This window comes from Nipponia nippon, unplaced genomic scaffold (assembly GCF_047370975.1).
Source record: "Nipponia nippon isolate SJK-2023a ecotype South Korea unplaced genomic scaffold, ASM4737097v1 scaffold_8, whole genome shotgun sequence".
Taxonomy (NCBI): domain Eukaryota; kingdom Metazoa; phylum Chordata; class Aves; order Pelecaniformes; family Threskiornithidae; genus Nipponia; species Nipponia nippon.
Genome location: NW_028262402.1, coordinates 44,256,290 through 44,278,912, shown reverse-complemented (window position 1 = coordinate 44,278,912; position 22,623 = coordinate 44,256,290). Strand labels below are relative to the sequence as shown.

The 22,623-nt window shown below is 34.7% G+C and overlaps 1 protein-coding gene across 15 annotated transcripts in view; it reads right to left on the bottom strand.

The window, feature by feature from the left end:
- The window catches only part of PTPRD (protein tyrosine phosphatase receptor type D), a 1,305,401-nt gene that overhangs the window by 593,950 nt on the left and 688,828 nt on the right, over positions 1-22,623 (bottom strand). The gene's annotated exons all lie outside the window — the stretch shown is intronic.

Sequence of the window (22,623 nt, the reverse complement as noted above, 5' to 3'; positions counted from 1 at the left end):
ATTATCCAATTGTATCTTTAAAACCTTCTAAATTAGCTTGTCCACCAAACTATATTCCTCTGGGATGTTATAGTTTTCTAAAGATTAAGAATTGATTTAACTCTTTTTATAATGTTTATTTTCTGGTGATAAAACTTCAGCAACTGAAACACTTGATTTGACACATTTTAGGAGGGATTTAGAAAATTACCTAATAGGTGACTGCAGCTGTTAGTAAATGACCAGATAAAATTTCTACACAGGAGAAAAAAAACATGTCATCTAGATTACAGTTATTTTTATTTTTTTAATTTTGTCATCAATCAACAGCTTATATGTGACAACTTCTTCAAATCTGTATTTTTGACTGTAATCTGCAACAGATGATCATAATTTTATTTTATGTAGGATAGTGTGCTGCATAAATAGTCTTCAGAAGGTTCAGACTTCTGCAGAAAGCCACTTCGTATTTACATTTAAATAAACCAGATGAAGATTGTCTTCTTTCCTATTAACACCTCTGCAGGAGACCAATTAAAAAAAGAACCCTTCTTTTGTATCCTCTCACTGACTCAATCTAACTAAAGGTGCAATAATGTCAGAAAAATTCTCAAAAGCTCAAGAAAAGGAGCAGGTTCGTGGAATTAGAATTTCATACTTTTGATGAAACCTGAACTAATCTTGTCATCTTTAAAACTTAATCTTGCCACTTTTATTCAAATTGTTTAGACTCAATATCATGTTTTCCCCCCTAATAATAGCTCTCCAGAGTATTTTACTGAGTCTTCAGGATTTATATGCATTTACTTAACTTTTCTAGAAAAAGGTCTCATAGTTTGAATAATATTCCTTTCTCATGAGTGTGAGAAGGTAGCCTTGATGTTTGAATAACAGGACAAACAAGTGACATAAAATCCTGAAGAAGATTTTACTGATTTCAGAATAAGTTTCTTTGCTGTGCTCCTCTAGTTCTGTTTTCAATTCTAATTACAGGCCTCATAGTTTTTTCTTTTTATGGCTGGTAATTTTTTTTTTTTTTTACTTTGGACTTTAGAATGTGTCAGTTTATGTTTTGTTTTGGTTTGTTTTTTTTTTTTTTTATATTTATATCCATAGCCAGTGGGAGTAAGTATTGCAAAATTAATTTGATGGAACATAGCAGACACATCATTCAGATTATCATTCAGTGAGGAGTCTGGATCATAATACAACAGTTAGAAACAATTTAGGAGAAATTACCACCAATGGAAAGAGATCATCTTGTTTGATAGCATCCTGTGTCCTAACCCCACTAATCCCTGTGTAACAGAAGAATGACAGGATTCCAAAAACATTGCTGATAAAGGGAAAAAACACCTAAAAAAAACCCCCAAACTGAAGTTAATACTACACTGCCTGGTAGGGTGACCTATAACGCAGAAGTTATCTGTGGAGAGCTCTTGACAGTGACACTTAACAGGTGTCATAGTAGACATTATAGGAAGGCAGGATGATTATCTGTGTATTGTTGCACAGCAAGAATTACAGTCACTGAATTATCAAGTAGGGAGTCAAATACCACATTCAAAAGTTTCTCCTGTTATGTAAACATATCAAGATACCATGAGTGAGAAAAACTCTTCTCAACAGGTCAGCGTTCTTTCCTCCCTCCCTTCTCTCTCCAGCACATATTTTGGTCTTGACTTAGCTTGATGCAGGTCAGGCCTTACATCTTTTTTTGTGTAGAACCCTACTTCATGCTTACTCAGGTCAGCCAGAAAACCACAGACAGAAAAGCACAGAAGTAAGGTTTGATTTCAAGTGAATACTTGTTTCTTTGAATTTCTCTTACTCATGCTGGCTACTTCTCCAATGTTGTGCTGTTCTAGCTATTCACAGAACTTTTGTTCTGGTTCATTAAGTTAATGAAATAATTTCAGAAGAAAACTTGTCTTTCCAAACCTTTCCAGGCACAATTTTAATACTGTACTTGCTCTGTTATTGGAATATTGACTGTCAGAGCTTCATTGCTGATGATATTGGATTAAGATTCTGGAAATGATTTGTTTTTAAGAGGCTGAAATTACATGGAGCTTTAAGTTTTCTAGATAGTGAGGTCTTGGATGATCTCATCTTGCCTGCTGTCTGCCTTCAGTTCAATACATGGATTGCAAAACTAGCAATCTGCTCTGGTTAGTGGAGTTTGGAGTTATGAAACAATGTAAATCCTGTGATTAATCAAGGAGCTATAAAAACCCTTGGGCTACTGGTTCTGCACCACCATCTTGTACTCATAGTTGTCTCAAGGTCTATAGTCTCAGTTTTCTTTCCTGACTTTATGCCTTCATAGTATATATGTTCTTGTGACCCTTAATTATCACAATTCCAGTGAAACTTCAATAAGTAGATGTCTTTAGCCATATTCATTTCACACAAGAAATAAATTCACTGTGATAATTACTCCATCATTATTTATCTTCATGTAATGACAATTAGGTTCTACAAGCAATTGCAGTTACCTTTTGTTCCAATTTCTTCTCGGCTGGTGCAACTTTTTCATTCCTAAATATCTTTTTCATTATTTTTCTTTTTTCATATTTATTCAGAAATACATTTCAGTGAGTTGCAGATAGATTGGATTGCAGATTTTAAGATTGTATTCTGATTTTTTTTACGAGTTAAACAATCAAGACATTTGTATTACCCAACTCATCATCTCCATCCATAGAGACATATCAATATGATAATGCAATGAGTTTAAATCAAGTTTTGTATTGTGTTTTTTTCATCCAGATGGTAGTCATTAAAGAGGTAATGGAATAAAAGATAGGGAATACATTTGGAGATTTTAGAATATAGTGCTAGAAAAATAAGTGTTACATGTTCTGTGTTGCATGTTGTATGTTACATGTTTTTAATTGGTCTTTCCTGCAATGGGCCCTTTTAATCACAGCTCCTAATGGACAGAAGAAATACTGCACAACAAATATTAATATATTGTCAGCTTCATACTTATGGTAGTACACCAGCTGAACTGTATTTCTTCAATCAGGTGGCTGACAGTCATGCTTGGTTCAGCCTATCACTTATAAATCCACTTTTCTCTACAGAAAACACTATTCTTGGTCACAATACCAGTTGTCTTTTCTAGACTTACTGACTTCATGGAACTAGCATGGATATTTTGTGAGCTTGGGTGGCTGTTCATTGCATCACAGCAATAATATTTCTTGCTATTAGGGATTCTGAAGAAAGTAATGCTTGTTTAGAATAAAATAGCTTTTTTTTTTTTTAAACTTCACCCTGTAAAAAATAATTGTTTTACATTTTCTATCTAATTTTTAAGTCCTGTTTACAAATACACATGTACACATCATTAACAAAAATAAATAAGGCTGAAAATAAGGCAATACTGCTGAGAACTTTAACATAAGGAACGAATAATCACCATATGGTTAATTAATTTAAAATTAATAATTCCTGGTTGTTTTTACTTTGTTTGTTTTTGTGTTTTCTATTCAACTGTAAGAATTACTGGAAAAGTTCAATCTGGCTAACTTTAGGCTAACTAAAAAGGTTTCATGTGTAGTCTGACCTCTTTATAATAAGGGAGACTTTTATAATCAGTGACTAAAAAAAAGTGAGCTAAACTCCCAATGGTTTTGGTGGTATCAACCTGCTGTTTTAATATTTAAAATATCAGATATAACTAACTTCTACATTTGGAGAACTGCCAGTATATGAATTATAATATCTAGGTCATTGCCTGATTAAGAGATTATTGTCTTCTAACTAGTGCTAAAGCCTTAAACAGACCTTTTAGCTACCAGAGAAGCTATGCTGAGACATTTTTGGAATACCATATGTATGTGTATTTTGGCTGCAGAATATCAAGCAAGGAAAAAATCATAAAGGAATACTTCCAGTAGAAAAGTATAATGTTTATCTATTGATAAGCCATTAAAAATTGAATTTTTACAGATATTTATGTCCCTTTACTAAATTTAGTAAAACTAATATCTTTATCTGAGTTTTAGTTACACAGTTGCATTTTTTTTTATGCTGAAAATCGTATGACAATTTAACAGGTTGTGTTTCTAAAAGCAGTGTTTTAAATCTCAAGATAAACTTGCAAGAGAGAAAAGATTCAGGGTTAAAAATTCATTTGGTTCAGTTAGTGAAAAAGAGCAAGAAACTCTCAGGAACTGGAATGCCAAAGTGGAATCAGGAATGAGAAAGATGCTTGGTTTTCTCATGAAAAGGAGCTAGTGCTCTAAGCAGACCCTGTTTTCCTTCTTGGTGTTTGTCGCAAAGTTCACTGCTGTACAATTCTAACTTATGCCTTCTACTTTGTTCACGCTATGGCAAGGTAGAAGAGAACAGAAAAGAAAAAAAGTTATGATAAACATTCATTCACCATGTCTTTCTAAAATTCACATCTTTACATCTCTACAGTTGATAACTGTGGTCGCCCGTATTAAAAAGATGCTAAAGCTATATAAAAGAGATTTATGCACTGAAAAGAGTTATTAAGATGGCCAGAAGAGCTCACAGCCTGCCTAAGAAGAAGATACTACCCAGCTTGTTTAATCTGGAAAATGAAAGCTACAAGGAAATGCCACAGCTCCATATAGATGCGTTGGGAGGGTAAACATTAGGGAGTCAGAGAAATCATTGAAGATCATGGACTTTATGTGAAAGCATGGACATAAACTAGCCAGTAATAAACTTCTTCTGGAAAGTGTGAGCCTCTGAGCATGGAATATCTACAATAGTCAGAAGAGATGTCTGGAATTTAGCTGGGACAAAACAGTATAAACTGTTTTAAAATTGCAATCTTATCATGGAGTTAAACTACCCATTTATTTTCTGGCACAAATGTATAAATAGCTAACTATACATTGAATTTAAATGAAAGTTAATATAATTTAAAGTAAATAGGTTAAAATAAAGTTAAAATAAACATTAGAAGACCTTTACTGCTTATGCTATTCACTGTCTTCAGCATCAAATGAACCCATAATAAAGGACAGAGAGTTGATATCTGAAGGTATTTTTAGAAAACACAAAACTTCCCAGAGACTTGGATGTTGCTGGCATCAAATCTTTGCAAAAAACAGTACAAAGTTTTTTTCTAAGAAAATTTTATTTTTTAAAAATTAAAACTGCTTGTCATAACTCCAGATACATTTAATATGTTTTGGGTGTTTTTTGGGTTTTTTTTGTTTGTCTGTTTTGGTTTTGTTTTTTGGTTTGTTTTTTGGTTTGGTTTGTTTTTTTTAATAATACAGAATTATAACAGAGTGACACATACTGGTATAAAGAAGATATGAAGTTGTCAGTTGCATTTGTCAAAATCAGTCACCCAAAATAAGGCCAACAGAAATTTATGAAGAAGAGCCTTTAAAAAGGTCTTAAACTAGCTTGCAATAGGAAAATAGAGAGGAGGTACAGAGGAAAAGATTACAGCTTGATATTCCTTGAACAAAAAGAGTAAAATTATGCTGATGTTATATGACATGATTTAAGACTCTCTCAAAAAAAAATCCTGTTTATCAGCTGAAGTCAGTATTCTAATGATCAGACTTACTACTTTTATGTTCTATTTACATTTATCTAGGATTTGAATAAATAATAGCAGGTGGTCAGGTTAGCCTGAACTGGTTGTTACTGAAAGCTATTGCCCCTCCTATTAAAAATTTCCTCTGCACTCACCCTATGTTACTGCAATGCAATATTTTATTATAATTTCAGAATGTATCTATTTTATTATAATATATAATAAATACGTAATACATAATACATAATACATAATATATAGAATACATTTCTTATAGAATACAGGATATTATATATAATATATATTTCCTATAGAATATATTATATAATATATATTTATATAAATATATTAATATAACATATATTAATATATATTATATATATACTATATATATACATATATTTCAGGATGTATATATTTTATTATAATTTCAATAGCATGACCTGGGTCTGTGATGCTTGGTAAGAATATCTAAAAGTCTCACTGAAATACTCATTTTGATGTTAAACATTAAAGTAAAAAATTATTAATTTTAAAAATAAGCAGGAAAAAAGTCTACCAAACACAGACATGGGACAGGACTACCTAGTTGCCTTCTGGAATAGAAGCACAATTGCATTAACTTTGTTTGGCAAGATACTAAAGAGAGTGACTTTTAGTTTGTTCTTGGAAAGAGAAAGAATTTTAAGTAATAGATAAGTAATAAGTATGGTATGTCAGATCTCTATGTGTCTCATTCTTCCTTACTAAACAACGCGTATTTTTGAACATACACTTCATCTTAAAACATTCAAAATTTCATAGCAAACTATAGGCCCACAGTTTTTATCTGAGCATAAATGAATTTATATTCTGACTAATTTTTTCTTGGCCGTTTACATGAAAAGTACCACTAAAACATGTGCATAACATTTTGCAGAAGAGTTAGAAAGCAGCATAGAACATTTTTGCTTTGACTCTTAGAGTGTTATTCAATTCCTCAAGTCCTGGTCAACAAAGGGGACTATAATTTAGATGTGTTTTCAGGGACACCCAGATTTATTAAGCTGAGTGATGATCCATCTACATATCTCAGCTGGAGAAGGACAACCTTCCAAAACTTGAAAGTGTCATTTCAGGGTGTTTATCAGTTCTACATCCCCTCATTTTGTTGGTTTGAACTGTGATTCATAATGCTTAGGCACATATTGATGATGCAGAAATGGGTATGGCAAAGCAACATCTGAATTTAACACTGAGCCAAAACACATCTAGACATTTGTTTGGGCTCCTCTCATTGTTATTCATCATTTTGATGTTCCTGAAAATTGTTTTGAGGGAGGTAAACTAAAATTAGAAAGGCTGAAGAGTGTATTCCATAAAAAAAAATTTCCATTTCATCTACACAGATGTTCTTGCTTACATGAGTACACATCATTTTAGAAGTTTAAGTGAGCAATGAAGAAATTACTACATAGACAAACAGCAGCAGTAATGACAAGCTTATTGCATGACACAATGGACAATATACCTCCTCTTTTTGAGCTGGTGTGTGTTTTATCCATAGTGCTCATAGTTACTGTCATTCTGAGAAGTACTGCTGAGGACGACAAGATGATTGGGGTACTACAGGATGCTGATACTGGTATCTGTCAGTAATAAGTATTTAAAATTTTATTTTCTTTACTTTTTTTTCCATACTTGTATGAGAAATGACTTCATTTTAAGAAAAATAAATCTTCCTTGATAGCTGTTAACATGGAAAGTTTATCTTAATCACTATCATAACTAATTCATAATGGAGGTGACTCTAATGTGAGCAATATAAAGAAGATTTCTGTCATAGAACAAGTTTTGCTTTCTCTTATGATTTTCAGGATTTCAGGAGTAAAACTTACTCTCTCTGGCTGAATCTCTTGTGTCACCAAAACTCAGGCTAGAAATATCACAGATTAATTTCCTCCAGAAGAATGAATCTTGTCTCTGATGTACATAACAAGATATTATTTTGCTATAAAATTCCTGAAAGACATAAACATTTACTTGAAAAGATGTGCAATTTATTCAGCTTACCATTTTGAAATATCTGATTTATTAATGTCTTCAAGAACTATGAATTTTTTTTGATTTGAGATCTTACACAAAAGTTGCATATAATCATTCTTTGCAAGTGCAGGACAGAATATAAATTATAATCAACTTTGGCAGTAGCTCTGGTTATTACATAGTAATATGGTGTCATACCTTTAGTAAGGTATTTTAAGAATTACTGCTAAAAAACAACTTGTCAAGGTGCCACCAAAACAAAAATCCAGCATAATTTTTCAGCAAATAGAGCATAAAGGACTCTCTTTAAAATCTTTATCTGTAGTGATAGTTTGCAGTTTTGTACAATAAAAGAAAGATTTTAAAAGTCCTTTAACTATTTTAGAGATAGCAATACCATTTCACTGAGGGCTATGTATTAGGGTATGGTATTTCTTTCTTGTAATCTTGTAAAAGAAGTGTAAAGAGCACATCTTTGAAAAAATAGTAAGAATTCAAACACTGTCTAGTACTTATTAATATTTTTTCCTTCCTACATTGTATAACATATGAACTCAATGCCCTCTACTCCAAAAAAGAGAGAATTAATGAGAGGAAGCACAGAAGTGTAGTCAAAAGTATAGGAATATATTTTTGGGTGGGAATGAAATAAAATATATTAAGAAAGAAATAAATGGAGATTTGGAAACCTGTATTTCTGAAGGTTTATATAAGTAGTATATAGTGCTCTGTTTTTACCCTGCAAATACAGATAGGCTTTTTAAATATTTGCCTGTAGACTGGTGATAGGTTTCAAGGACAGAAATAATATAAAGAAAAACATATCTAGTTTTGTATATTTTGATTAAAAATGGGCTCCAAATGGATCACAGAAATGCATAACTGGAGAAATATTGGTCAAGATCTACACTCTGCAAGACTTGTCTGTCTTGTAAATCCAGATAGGGTTTTAAAGTTCTTAAAGTCTAGTCTGGAAATGAAGAAAAAACATGTAGAAATATTTTCCAGTCTTTACCTCCTGTGTGTTGGTATGGCATAATATCACACATAAATAATAAAAATATTACCCAATGAAAAAGAGGTTTTAATGAAGCACTTGATCCAATGTCCATTAAAATAAATGGGAAGTTTTCTTCAATGAATTCAATGTCCATTTGATTAGGTACACAAACATTCACAAACTACTTGCATTTTATGATTTTGCCCAAGTGTTCCTGCATGCCTCACTTCTGGCACTGTGAGACTTTCTTTTAATTGCAATTGGAAACAATAAATCAGCTCATAGGCTGAAGTGATAGCATAGGCTCTAGCAAGCACAGACAAAACATTATTCGTAGACATTCTGTGTGCAGATCAAGTAAGAAACTGTAAAAACTGCCACTTAAGGTGTCCCATGTTTGACAATATTACAAATAATCAGATCAGAAAATATTTCTCTCTCTAAAATCTTTTAATTCACTTCAAAAGAACTTGGATAGTGTCCTATGGGGGAGGGGGGAAATATTTTTCATATTTGTCATTTGCTACTCATTTTCTCACAGTCATGACAACAGGGTGGACATATTCTTATTTTCAATCATCCATAGCAAGCAGGGTGAGGATTTCAGAGGAAGTATGTTTCATCTAAGCCTATATGAATTATGGATACTTAAAGGCATGCTAGTTGGCTACAGATGTTTTATGGCTTCTTGAAGTCCAGGAAATGGCACTAGAGGGTTGAAGTATTGAAATAAACAAAAAATCCAGAAAATTTGGAAGACTGAAGAATTTAAGATGGTGTTAAAATATCTGAGATCATTTTAAAAAGTATGAAGTAAATGAGAATATCTCAGATAAATCCTTTTACCCTTCAAGGAAACTTCAGCTCATGGCATTCAAGATTATTGACTGTTGTAAAACAAACTTAAGAGTGCAGTCTTAGCTCCATTGAAGTAAATGGGAATTTTGCCATGGAATTTGTTGAGGTCATGTTTTCACTACAAGTCTATGTAGTATGATAGTACTATAAGAGTTGCAATGTTAGGAAAGTGTCTTACAACATTAATAATATCTTAATGACATGATGTGTCTCTGTGATTATTGAGGTACTTCATGTAATATTAAAATCTTGCTGATGGGGAGACAATGGTGAAGTCTGGATGTGCTTCTGGTTATCGTTCTCCCCCCCCCCCCCCCCTTTGTAAATTTAAAGTGAAAAGATACTTTGAGCATTTAGATAAACTAATCACCTAGTAGTTGAATTTCAGAAAGGATACTCTTATTTTGCATACTAATGAAAAACTGGTTTTATAAACTTTTTGGGGAGGGGCAATTTTTCTGCTGTTATTGTTTAACCCTCTTTCTGGTCATTATCCTTTCAGCAAAGTTCAGTACAACATTTGAACCCCTGAGGAGGATCTTGCATCAGAATTGATCATGCAATATTTTAAGAGTTAAAAAGTAAGCTTCTTTTCTCTTTCCTTTCCCTTTCCCTTTCCCTCTTTCCCTTTTCCTTTTCTTTTTCCTTTTTTCCTTTTCCTTTTCCCCTTTTTTCCTTTTCCTCTTCCCTTCCCTTCCTGAGAAAACCTTACAAGATGATTCCATGCATCTTAACTAGAGGCACAGACTAAAGGAACAGTCATGTGGCACAGCTGCAGGTTTGGAAGGACTACTAAATAATCAACTTTTTTTTTTTTCTTTTATTGGCTAAAGTTTCTGCCTGTCTATAAATAAGGATAAAAAACAGACCCTGGGATACACAGTGCTTTTTATCCAGAAGGGTGAAAATTTACAATATACTTCAGTTTAACAACTAATACATGCAAACTCTTATCTGTTCTCAAAGGGTATTAGAATAATTCCTGCATATGTAAACTATTGTACTGGATGATCTGCAAACATAAAGACTGAAAAGGCTGGCTCTGCCCCAGAGCTATTACAATAGTATAAGACAAAAGACAATGTAGGCGGCCAGATGGAGGGCTTACAAGAATAAAACTGACAATACTGGTAAGCACTGCCATACAGAAATGATAGGACAGTAACTTCTGTCTGCTTGTTTTTGGATACCATGAAAACAGGATGTTTTCTATTACTATATTAGTTTTCATATTAGTAATATTGCACTTTACATTCTGCTAATCATTATTACTTTCATATTGTAAATGATTCTTACCAGGAACAATTTATTCCCCATGGAAACATGCGCAATACTGTGACAAATGGTGACAATCAAAAGATAGTTTATATTGGCATTAACACAAAATCTAGGACAAGAAATTAAAGGCAATATTTCCTTGTCAAAACCAGAAAGGTAAAATACCTAGGCTGTAATTATTCCAGTTAGAATTTCGTCAGATTACTGAAGATTCTTCTGTTCTTTAAAATGTCCAGCAAAATTGATAAGGTGTATTAACTGTCATAAAACTTCTCCAGAAAAAATGTAACAAAGCAAAAAAACCCCTCTTATAGCAAGGCTGGGACATGTTCTAGTGGTCCTGTACCTCATGGTTCAGAAACAGCTGGCATGCTGATTCATAAATATCCTTCAGAGCAGCAACAACTTCAAATGTTCCTTCAGCTTCTCATAAGCAAACTGTCTTGCACTGACAATGATCTAGTTAAACTGATACTTTATTTCATTCACATTACACAACACATTTTCTTCTCCCCCTTTTTTTTAATGAGAATTAAATTTCAGTATGCAGGAAAGGGAAACAGAAAATAACCAGACATCATTTCTGTTCATATTCATTTTTTCATATGCACCCCATAAGTAAGGTGTTTATAAAATGTGATGACATTTATTATTATTAAAATTAATTACTGTGGGTTTTTGGAATGAATAATTCAAGTTTATTTTGTTAACATTATCCTACAATAACCTTGTTTATATATAAAGGGATTATCTTCGTATATTATACGCTAACAATCCCCAAGTTTAGGGATTTATTAGCACTGAGTTGTAAGCAAGAGATACATTTTTCCTAATAAAAGGTAAGCCCTGTTTCCAGCTTTATCTGACAAAGATTGAAGCTGGCCATTTTATCTACCTCTGCATAAAGTATCACACTGGACCATGACACAGGAGTCACCACAGAGTATACTTATTTCTCTCATTTATGCACTTAGACACCTTAATTATTAGCATAGCAAATATAAAATGTCTATGTGTTTGTATTTTTTTTAATCTTGTGTCTATCATAAAGTGTTTCAATGCAAAATGGAAATCAAACCTCCAAGAACTGTTGCAATTGTAACTTGTAATCTGTGAAACCTACAATGGAGTTGAACTGACATTTGATTTCTAAAAGGCTACACAAAATGTAGCCAATCTTCTGAAAACACCTTTCAATAAAACTGATTTCAACTTCCAGAAGCACTACTTTGTTTTTTTAACAGAATGTAATCTTGGCTATTTTTATTTCTCCTACTCTATAATGGCCAATTTAAATCATGGGGAATTTTGATCTAGTCTCATATTGTTTTGGTCCTTCCTTGTGTATCATATTCCCTCTGCCTCATGTTGAGTCCTTTTCTCCACTTGAGGATTCTTGAGAAGAGTGAATTAAAAATCCCTAAGGAGAGAGACTGCTTCTAAGTTGCTTTTTTCTGGTATTATCTAGATAGGGAGAGAAAACCTCAGTATTTGTTTTACTTAGGATGTCATGTGATTTGTTTAATCTAAACTGCATATAGATTGCCAAACTTACTCTAGGCTGCATATAGACTCTTAAACTCATACTCAAACTTTATTCCTGGCTCCCCCACTGTTCAATTCATGCAACCTGCTGGAATACACACTGTTTATCTCGCACGCTGAACACTCACGTTTTCTTAAACTACGGTGCAGAGACACATGCCTCTCACTTGGATATGCAGTGGGAAGCCTTTGTACAGATCATCAGAACTCATATATTAGGAAGTTTATCATCCATAAATTTGGATCTCCCGGCTTACACTTAGCTTTTGGCATGAAATTTGTGCTTAAGTTTCCAATATTTAAAGACACAGCCCTCCAAATCAAAAAACAAGACTTCCTCTGCAATGCACAAGGTGCAACAGAAGTCTCTGAAGGCCTCCAAAATAAATCTTGTTAAGTTTTGGAGTGGGAAAAGAAAAGAAGAAGAAAAAAACCCCAAAGCTTCTACTAGGTTCTCCTTAAAAATATAAAGGAAGAGTATTATATAAAATCAACATTCTACTCATATCAAAGGAGCCTATAGTGCATACTGTGGTTAAGAACTCATCAGTAAATAAAGTAGGTTTATTTACTAAATAGTAAAAAAAACCCAACATTTGATCAAACCACGGAAACAGAGAATTTAAGGCTAAATGACTTGCACCGATGAGAAGCAACTTAGCTCTCCACTGGGTACTGCCAAAGAACGCTGTATTTGTTATCATGTATCTCCTCTGCCCTGCAATGCAGAAGCACCCTTATCTTTATATAATTTTCAAGGAATGGAATGTGTGAAAAATTAAATGTGGCCAAGTTATTTGGATTAATAAGGAAGCTATGACCATAGCATGTGGACAAAAAATGCACAACCCTTGGGAAACAGGAGGTCACTGTGTTGAAATGCTGGAAGAACTGGGTTTGTTTAACTGTTTAAATACAATCACCGATATGAAAATAAGAAAAATTCTCTTCTATGAGAGGCATGGAAAACTATTCCTTAGTCCTCCTCCCTGACTGTTGTCAGGAGTAGTCCCACTTTTAGTACTACTTTTTGTTTTAAGTGTTCTAGAGATAGTGTCATGTGCATTATTAAAATAATCTAAATGTGGTAATTTTCATTATATTTATAGTATACTTTCCAGCAAAATAAAACCAAGACTGTGCAATTCCAGTACATTTAAATGACTATGAAATAGTGAGATATCATTATTTTTATGGCATTGAATTTGCATTCTGGATTTAGTGTGTTCTTGAAATTTTGAAGGAGTAAATTCGGCCCTGCATTTTCAGTAAATGGTAGCAGAAAGGCAAAAAGATAATATAAAGGAAATGTAGAGAAAACAATCAGCCTAAGAATCTGTAGCTAATGTAAGACTGTCCTGTTTTCATTTTATTTTAGCCATCTTGCAATGACATCATGCCAATGTGAAAAAAAGGCATTGTACTATAAAACGTGTCAAATTTTGCAAGGACAAAGCATTGTATGATGAATGTCTCCACTATATGGTATGCATGATGAATTTTCTAGCTTATCTACTAATGTACTCAAGATGCTTGTGTGGGAGAGTGGCAGAGAGAGGTTTTGTGGTTTAGGGTTGCGGGCTTTTTTACAAGTTTTTTTTTCCTGAGTTGGATCTCTGGATTTTCTTTATTCTATGCTAATTACTGTCAAATGCCAAAATATGTTTATATTTGCAATTACGTCTTTCCAAAGAATGTCCAGTTGCTAACACATGTGCGTGTCCCACGTTAGACAACAAACCTGATGAAATCTTCAGCACATAAATGAGGAAACCAATTTGGTACAAAAAAGGTTACTTTGTGTTTCAACATCGGGAAGAAAAATCAGGTACCAAAATTTCATTTAAAGAACAAAAAAACCCCTAACTTAAGACATTAAAACTTTCATAATCTACCTGGGATGAGATAAAGATGATCCTGAATGCTCTTTTAGAGGCTAAGTGAGCTGGCCCATGGCAGCAGACCATGGCTGTAGTGGTCACAGCAGTGACTGAAGAAGGACAGAGGTACAGAATGTTTTAAGTGCTAAGGAATACCACCCTATCATTACCAAAACTGGACTGCACCCTTTTATTAGTAAATGCAAATCATGCAAATGCAGAAAATCAGAATATCTGATTCATACTTATTCTCCCCTGTTTGGGAATTTCAGAAACATCTCATCCAAAGGAAGTCAAAGTATACTACTGCTTGTCTGTAGTTTCTTAATCCCTAAGCTTAATATAGACCATCCAGATTATGTGGTATCAGAGCATTCAGAGGGGTGAATTTCCTCATGCCATGAGGAACTTCATTACCTCTAGTAAATGTTCATCTGACAGCACTATTGTGACAGCATTTGTTCTGGACTGCCTCTGAGACAATACTTCATGAGCAGATGACAGAGTTCGCTCTCATGGTTTAGCATGTGAGACAGAACAGAGATGGCTGTCCATTTCAGGAGCTGCATTCAAAAAAGAAACTGCTTATGCTACTCCCAGTCCTTCATAGATTTTTACAGCAAACTCTAATGGAGGATTTAGTGAGTGACAGCTCTAAATTATTTAGGAGAGTCCCAAATCCATATGCTGCTTCTAGTGAAGTCTGTTATTATCCCACAAACAGGTGTGAAAAGACTTTCCTTAAGGGGTAGTCTCAAATGGCCAGAGTAACTTTTGGAAAGTGAGAATGAGACACCAAAGATCAAATATTTATTCCCACTGAATTTACTATAAGAAATGCCCGCAATACAGATAGCTAAAAGCTGCACTCTGAAAACATAGAGGAAATAAACTCATCAGGGCCTTTTTCTTCCCTAATAGAGCGATCATCTTATGAGGACACTTCCTTTCCTCTGAAATGTGGAATAATTACACTGGCACCCCCCCCACACCTTACAAGAGGTAGAGTATTGTTTATTTTGTGTATATCAAAGACATGCAAAAGGGTTGGCAAAATCTGACAACTCAGCCAAAAAACATCTCTCAAAGAAAATTTAAAGAAAAGAATTGCAGAGAATTATTGCAATAGAAATGTGGTGGGATATGGTTAATAACTGTTCATGTAAACTAACAAAATATTGTTACACTTCAATGAATAAAATGCAGTCAGTCTACATAGCTCTTATTTTCTGTACAGAAAAACTTAATAAAGATGGAGGAAAAGAGAATCAGATATCACTTTGAATTTTCTAACTGAGGAACTCTTGTCTTTGACTTTCAAATGTGATGAGCTTTGATAGACTCTGTGCACTTCATTCCACCTGCAGTTTCTTGGATTCATGCCTTGATTTGTGTCAACTGACTCACTGACTTTTTATCAAGGTGTTCAAATATACAGTGCCTTCATTAACTATCCAAGTTTTCTGTCTCATTATGTGAGACAGAAAAGCCTACTAAGCTGTCATTGAACAGCCGTCATTATGTCTGAGTTCCTGTACTTCTGTGGATGAGGGCGAGGGTGGTGATAGATTTATCACTATTTTAATAGATACTTGACCTGTGAGTCAATACAAATGTTTCACTCAGTGATGGCAGAGGGCAAATGATCCAATTTTGTGAACACAATGGACTAATACAGGTGCTCTAGTTTTTCCTGATTTCCTGAGAGAGTCGTTACAATTTTCTGTTGCTTGACATTTACTAATCTTACTAGTTAAGAAATCCCTGGTATTTCAAGTTTAAGTTAATATCAATGAAAAAAACTAATAGCATAACATCACTGTGTTATTCCTTAAGTACCATCCAGATGAATTTACAACTAAATGAAAGAAAAGAAAATCATATAGCTTACATGTACATATAAATTTCCAGAGTTTTTTTATTTTTTAGCAGGAAGATGTTAATCTCATTCAAGAGTATTTTTCACTTTTCTAATGCCTTCTGTTCAAACCAGTCAACATGATTTTAAAAATTTTATAGATTAAACAATACAGGTTAAATAAAAATTAAAAAGTATATTGTGCCATTTTTACAAAAAAAAAAAAAAAAAAAAAAAAAGAGCAGCAACTTTCTAAAAGAACAAGATGAACTTTCATGGACCAAGGTGAGGCTGACTGGACTGTAGTTCCCCAGATACTTCTGCTTGCTGTCTTGGAGACAGGAAGGACCTTTGATTTTTTCCAGTTCTTGCCAGGTCCAGCAGTTCATCTCCCCTTGCTGGTTCCTTGTTTATCTGTGTCAAGAAGCTGTTGGCAATGCACTTCAGAAACCTCTGGGATTACTTGTGCCCTGCTCTGTTGTCCCTCCAGTGTACATTGGGGTGGGTCAATTCTTCCAAGAAGACAAGGGCCTATGAGTGTGAGGCTTCTTCCAGTTGTCTGAAGAAGGCCTCATCTGCTTTTCATCTTCATCAAGACAGTTTGTAGCTGACACCTATCACAATGTTTCCCACTTTGGTCTACACACTAATTTGGCTGGCCCATCACCTAACCAAGGAAAGAGCTGCATAACTCCTACTGCTCTCCTACATGAAGGGCAACTCTCCCTTCTTACTTCCCTGGTCAGTCCTTCCTAAAGATCCTGCATCTACCCATGGCCACATTTAAGCTGTTGGTTACAAAGTCCTTAGTGTTTACATCAGCCCTCATGCTTTGCTTGCCAACTTGGTCCACTGCTTCCTCATTAAATGTTGGCCACTCTCTCCCTCCCTTTTTGTTTGTACTTTAATGCTCTCTTCTTCAGGTTGCCCAGCCTGATTACAAAGACACTTTTCCCTGCTTGGTCAGGTGCATCCGTTCTCTTCCAAGCAATCCTCAAAAAGAGTCACATGGTCATAAAAATTAAAACTTTGTTGCCAACACCAAACATGCAACCAGCTTTTGACCTCCAAGATGCATTGGCTCCTCCCCAAGCCCTTCCCATTCACCAGCAAGACCAAGGAGAAACCACCAGGCACCAAGCCCTTCATCCTCATTCCCCAGGGATGTGTGGTCACTCCTTATGAGCTCCTAATCTCCTGGCTATATTGCTAGTGCCTATGTGGAGAAGAAATGTGGAATAATAATCTGCCCAACTGACAAGCTGAACAAACCTTGTCAGTCTGTCCATGATGTCCAAAACCCTCAGCATGCAGCAAATGTCCCCTACTAGCAGGCTGAGTCAGCAGAGCAACTTCCGTCCCTGCAGCAGGGATTCTCCCACCACCATTTTTTGCCCTATCCTGCCAGTGCTGCCACAGGTCTCACGCACAGGCAGCTCAGAGGTTTCATTGGGTAGAATTCCCTGCCCTTGTGCTGGGGCCCCACACCTGCTTTACAGGTCATAGATGCAAGTGGAACAGGAACAGTCATCCTGGTGCCAGAGTTCACAGACTCCCAGCTTTTACCAGCCTGATCATCTCCATTTCCCAGCCTGACAAGCACAAGTGCTGCCTGCCTCTCCTTGGTGCAGCTGCAATTCAGGCTCTTATAGTATCTTATAGTCTTGAGAGATACTAGGTTCATCTCCTTTTTGTTATCCCTGATACTGTGTAGGCCACTGACCTCCTCCTACAGCTCCATCACTCATGTTGTAGACCCTCTACCAATGTACACCACCCGCAAGTGCCAAGACCACTGCCTGTGGTCGCAGTGAGAGATCCCAGATGTCACCGCAGCCCCTGACCTGCAGAACTACACCCTCTGATGGGAGCTCATGCTGGGTAAAGGCTTTTGATTTGCCTGAGGGCTGCCAGAGACCCTGCGCCATGACGCATGCCCACCATTGCTGAGCACACAACTCTGACCTCAGAAGAATTTCTGCCTCCACTTCTGCACAAAATGCTGCATTGGGGGCTACTTCTGTTAGCTGAAGTATTAAACAGTATAACTTATAGTAGAATTCACTGTTATGAAGCTGCAGGATGTTGATTAAGGACTCCAAAGCTCTCAAAATCTAACCTCACAAAACTCTGATATTGTGATTGGAAAGATACTTGGATTCAGGGACAAATCATTGGTGCTGGAAACCACAGGTCTTTAATATTTCCCTGGTCCATAGAAGGATAGTCTTATAGAACATCATTGTTGTATTTATCTCTGCATTTCAGTGTTATATTACAAAATGCATTTTATTTGGCCTTCTGGAAACTGAAAATATGTAGTGATAGAAGACAGAAAATTAAATTAATGATAAAATAATGTAACTTAATAAGCTTCAATTCCAGAACAATATAGGGATCAAAAGTATTAATAAACAGTCTCTGAATCTTTAGACTTGTCACTGAAGAAAGCAGAAACAAACACTGCCTAGAAAATGTGGTTTTGAGGAAAATCAGAAGACAAAAATGAAGTCTTAAAGTAGCCACTGCAATGATTTATGTAGCAAGACAACAAAAGTCGAACAATGAATACAGAGGCAGTTTCTTCCCACAGGGGTCTGTTGCTGAAATGAAACTTTAGCCAATTGACAGATTGGTAAGATTTTCTGAAGGTAAATGTATCAAACTAGGAATTTAATTAAATGCTGAAAGAGCTATAAAGCCATAGACGGGAAAACATTGAAATGGTAAAATAATTTTAAAAAATACATTCCCAGAAGGTCAAAAACTTTGAAAGAAGGAGCTAAAATATTCATTATGAATTTATATAAACATATTTGCAACAAAAAACAGATTCTCAGAGAGTTATGTATATGCTGCCAGGGACATTCATCAACAGTTGCTGTCTAGTCCTCTGTGCCGAATAGTAACCAGCCATCATCAACACACCCTTGCTGTTGTCTACAGATCCCTTTTTTCTATAAAAATCTATCACTATGTTGAAGAAATTCAGTCACAGACAAAAAAAAATAAATTGAAACTTACATGAATGCAGAGTGAGTCAAGAAATTTTCACAATTTGGCTGGTAACATTTTGCCTATACAGCTTCAGAAGAGGAAACATACAGAGTTTGTCGAATACTTGGGGAACTACTTGGCCCTTGGAAAAACATTCATTTGCAATGAATGAAAGAGGATAGATGCAAACAACTCAATGTGCAAATAGCAAAAATGCATATTAAATATGCCTGTAGCAGCCTTACTTTATGCTGATACTTCTTTGGAATACACTCCATATTTGTCCTATATAATTAAAAAAACCTGAAAACCAACAAACCTCCAAAGACAGAGGCATGTTTGACTCTACCTTTTCTGGTTTGCATTTCCATTATTAAAAGAGAGAAGGGAGCTCACATTCTACAAAGAATGGAAGACACAGCAGAGTAAAAAAATTGGTTCTTTCAGAGTGTTTTTATGAAAAATGCTATGAAAAAAACTGTGCAGAACAATTAGCTGTAAATCAAAATGTGGCCAGATTGTGTTAGAAGAACAGATGATGCAACTGGATTTTCATTTCTGGGGTCTTAGATTTACGATCCTAAATCATAAGTATAGATGAGTTATTTAGTCAGATTCTAGCATTCATCTGTTTTGCCCAAAGTTCATCTGGAGCTATTTAAACCCAAGTGTTAAGATGAGGTATGAGGGTCTGACATTAATAATCACATGCAATTATTTATGTGACATTAGCTAACCCGTGAAATCCCGGTCTTAATTTGAGAATTAGTCAGTCTTCCAATTGTTTTAAAACTTCAGTCATGGGTATATAACTTCTGTGTTTTGGACACTGTGGTATTGCCAGGTTAAAGATATTACTTCTCCAGCCTGCAAAGGCTTCAGCCTTCTGTTGAAGAGATGTTTAAAGATGAAATAGGATACATTTGATACCAATAAACTGAGTTTTGTTTAAGGCCTAAAATACTGCCATAATATAACCATTTTGAGTTTCTGTTATGTATTGTTTGCCTTAATTTTCATTAGGCTTGCTCCATATTAACTAGGAGCAAACTAAATATTTTTAGTAAGACAATTGCTACAATTGTATCATTACGGCCAAATAACACATTTTCAAACACTTTTAAGCCAGCATTTATTGAATTCAGTTGTGATACTGAATGTTTATACATATTTCCACTAAAACTTTATTGGCATATTTATGACTTAGGATATCTGGGACTTGTTTTCACTGATCTTACTGTTAGAAGCCCCTATTAAGGCCTCCCTATTGAGAAATGATGGTAGCAACTGAGATAAAATATGAAGACACTGGCTTGAAAATATTCTATTTCATTTGCAGATTCTGCATGTTGTTCTTTCCTGAGATTCGCAACTGAAAAACAGAGTTTATAGTCTAACCCAGAGCCTGTAAACCACATTAACATTCAGGGAAAATATCTTCTATTTCAAATCTAGAAAACAGCACTTTTGAACTGATTACTTAATTACTTCATCCACCCACAAATGAAGATATTACTCTTCAGTACAGCTGGTCAGAAATGCAATGCAAACCAGCCCTTCCCATGGAACTCCAAAATAAGACCTATGTTTTCACTGAATGTCTCACCAGTATATCAGTGAAATAAAATTTCGTCCTGTGTATACAATAAACATACTACAAGAAATAACATGTTTATACATACAACATTTTCTGTGAAAATGTTTTTTTAAAATTTAATGGAAAAACCTACTCACAAACTTCAGTATTAATAACATTTGCTTTTATCAAATTTAAACCTGAATTCCATAAGAAATAAATTTAAAAAACAGACCTCCTCTATAGCAAAGTAACACTGTTTAAATGAATAGTTGGAGTCAGAGAGACTGAACCTTATACAGAGGCAAGACACTCATGAGGAAAATGATTCAAAGAAGCAAAACACTCCTACTTTGCAAAGAAACAGAAACCTTTCCTGGCTCCTCCCGAGTCCCTTCTGAGAAAGCAATGCTCTTATCTCTGATCTGGAAAAACAGAATACTAAGTATCACGTTTCCTTTGAGAAGTTGTTGACCTCCATGTAGGCCACCTGGTTTTAATAATGGTGTAAACATAGCAGGGTTAAGCTCCTGTGAAATGCAAAATCCCTTCTCACCCTCTGAAGACTCTGGGTAAATACCAAAGCAACAAAGGCAGACAAAGTGCTGCATCAAGAGGATAAACAATCATGAGCTGAAAACTAAGGTTAGTGCAGTAGCCTAACAGGAAACAAATGTGTGGAAGTTTGGGTAAAGATTTATTGTTATCAGTCCAAGCAGACAGTCTTATTTATATATACCTCAATAAAGTAGCTGTTATTATTCTTTTGGCAGTGCCTTCCTGTATGTTAAATACAGAAAGCACATTTAAAAATCAAAGATAAAATAATGATTAAATCATTTAAAGAAAGTTTTCCATGGAGTAGAATTGTTTACACAATCTGTCAGGACTCTCCCATTGACTGCAAAGGGAGGAGCTACTATAGCAAGTACCCGGCTTTCTTACAGATTGCTTAACATGCCTTCACTAACACAGTCTTCAGTCTTATTCTCTTAGTAAGTGTTCGAAGGCGTATCATGCAGGCATCCAATTAATTCTGGAAAAAAGGGACATTATTGCATATCTTCTTTTTTTCATATTAATTAAAAAACCCAAATAATTGGAGTCAAAATAATGCGTACATAAAATAAAAAATGAGTTCCTACAGCAAAACTGATGAGAACTTAGGCAATATTTGCTTTTTGAGCTGGACTTTGAAACTTATATACATTGCTATAAGAGGTATTTTAAACAGAGAGATGGGTTAGAAGTCACTGGAGACTGGTGGTGACAGATTAAGACTGAAATCTTCTGGCATACATGTCTTACTTGACTAGAGGAAAAAGAGCAGAGAGGAACTTCCAAAGCAAAAAAAAAAACCCTAAATCAAAAAGAAATCTGAATTAAGAAACAATGTAAAAATTAACATAGAGTACAAAAGACAGGTGTCTTCTCTGTATACTTCAGAGAAGAAAACTTTCTGCAAAACATTTCTAAAAATGATGCTCTAAAGCAAATAATACAGAAGGGTTTGCTTTTAGCTACTAACTTCAGTGGGACTCAACTTTTGAATGGCAAGTTATTGCTTTTGATACTGTCATTGGGTCAATTTTAACACCTATTTAAAAAAATTTCCTCTTAAATCCTGAAATTATAATAGTTTTTGTTGTGGATCCAATGCTTCATTCTGTGTGAATCTAGGGTTCTCAGTACTTAAAAAAAAGGGGAAAAAAACCCACCTCAAAAGAAAGAAACAACAAAATGCAGACATTGCATATCATCATTATTTCAGTCATTTCCTCTAAATGTCAAGAGTAGTATTTCAGATAGGGTATTCACACCTACTTGCCAAATGATCACTATTTCTTAGGATTTTTTAGAACTGAATAACTATTCAGCTAGTTGCAACTCTTAATTTTCATAAATTAGAAATAAAAACCCAGCAATTTTTCCTTGCAGAAAAGTCAAGAGAGACGAAAGATGGTCTAGGATTACTATTCAAAGGTAATAGCCAATATTATATTCTAAAGTCTTTATTCAGGTCTAGATTCATGAAAGGTTACTGGTACATAGACAATAGAATGCTTTTTTCTGTTGCACTAAAAATTG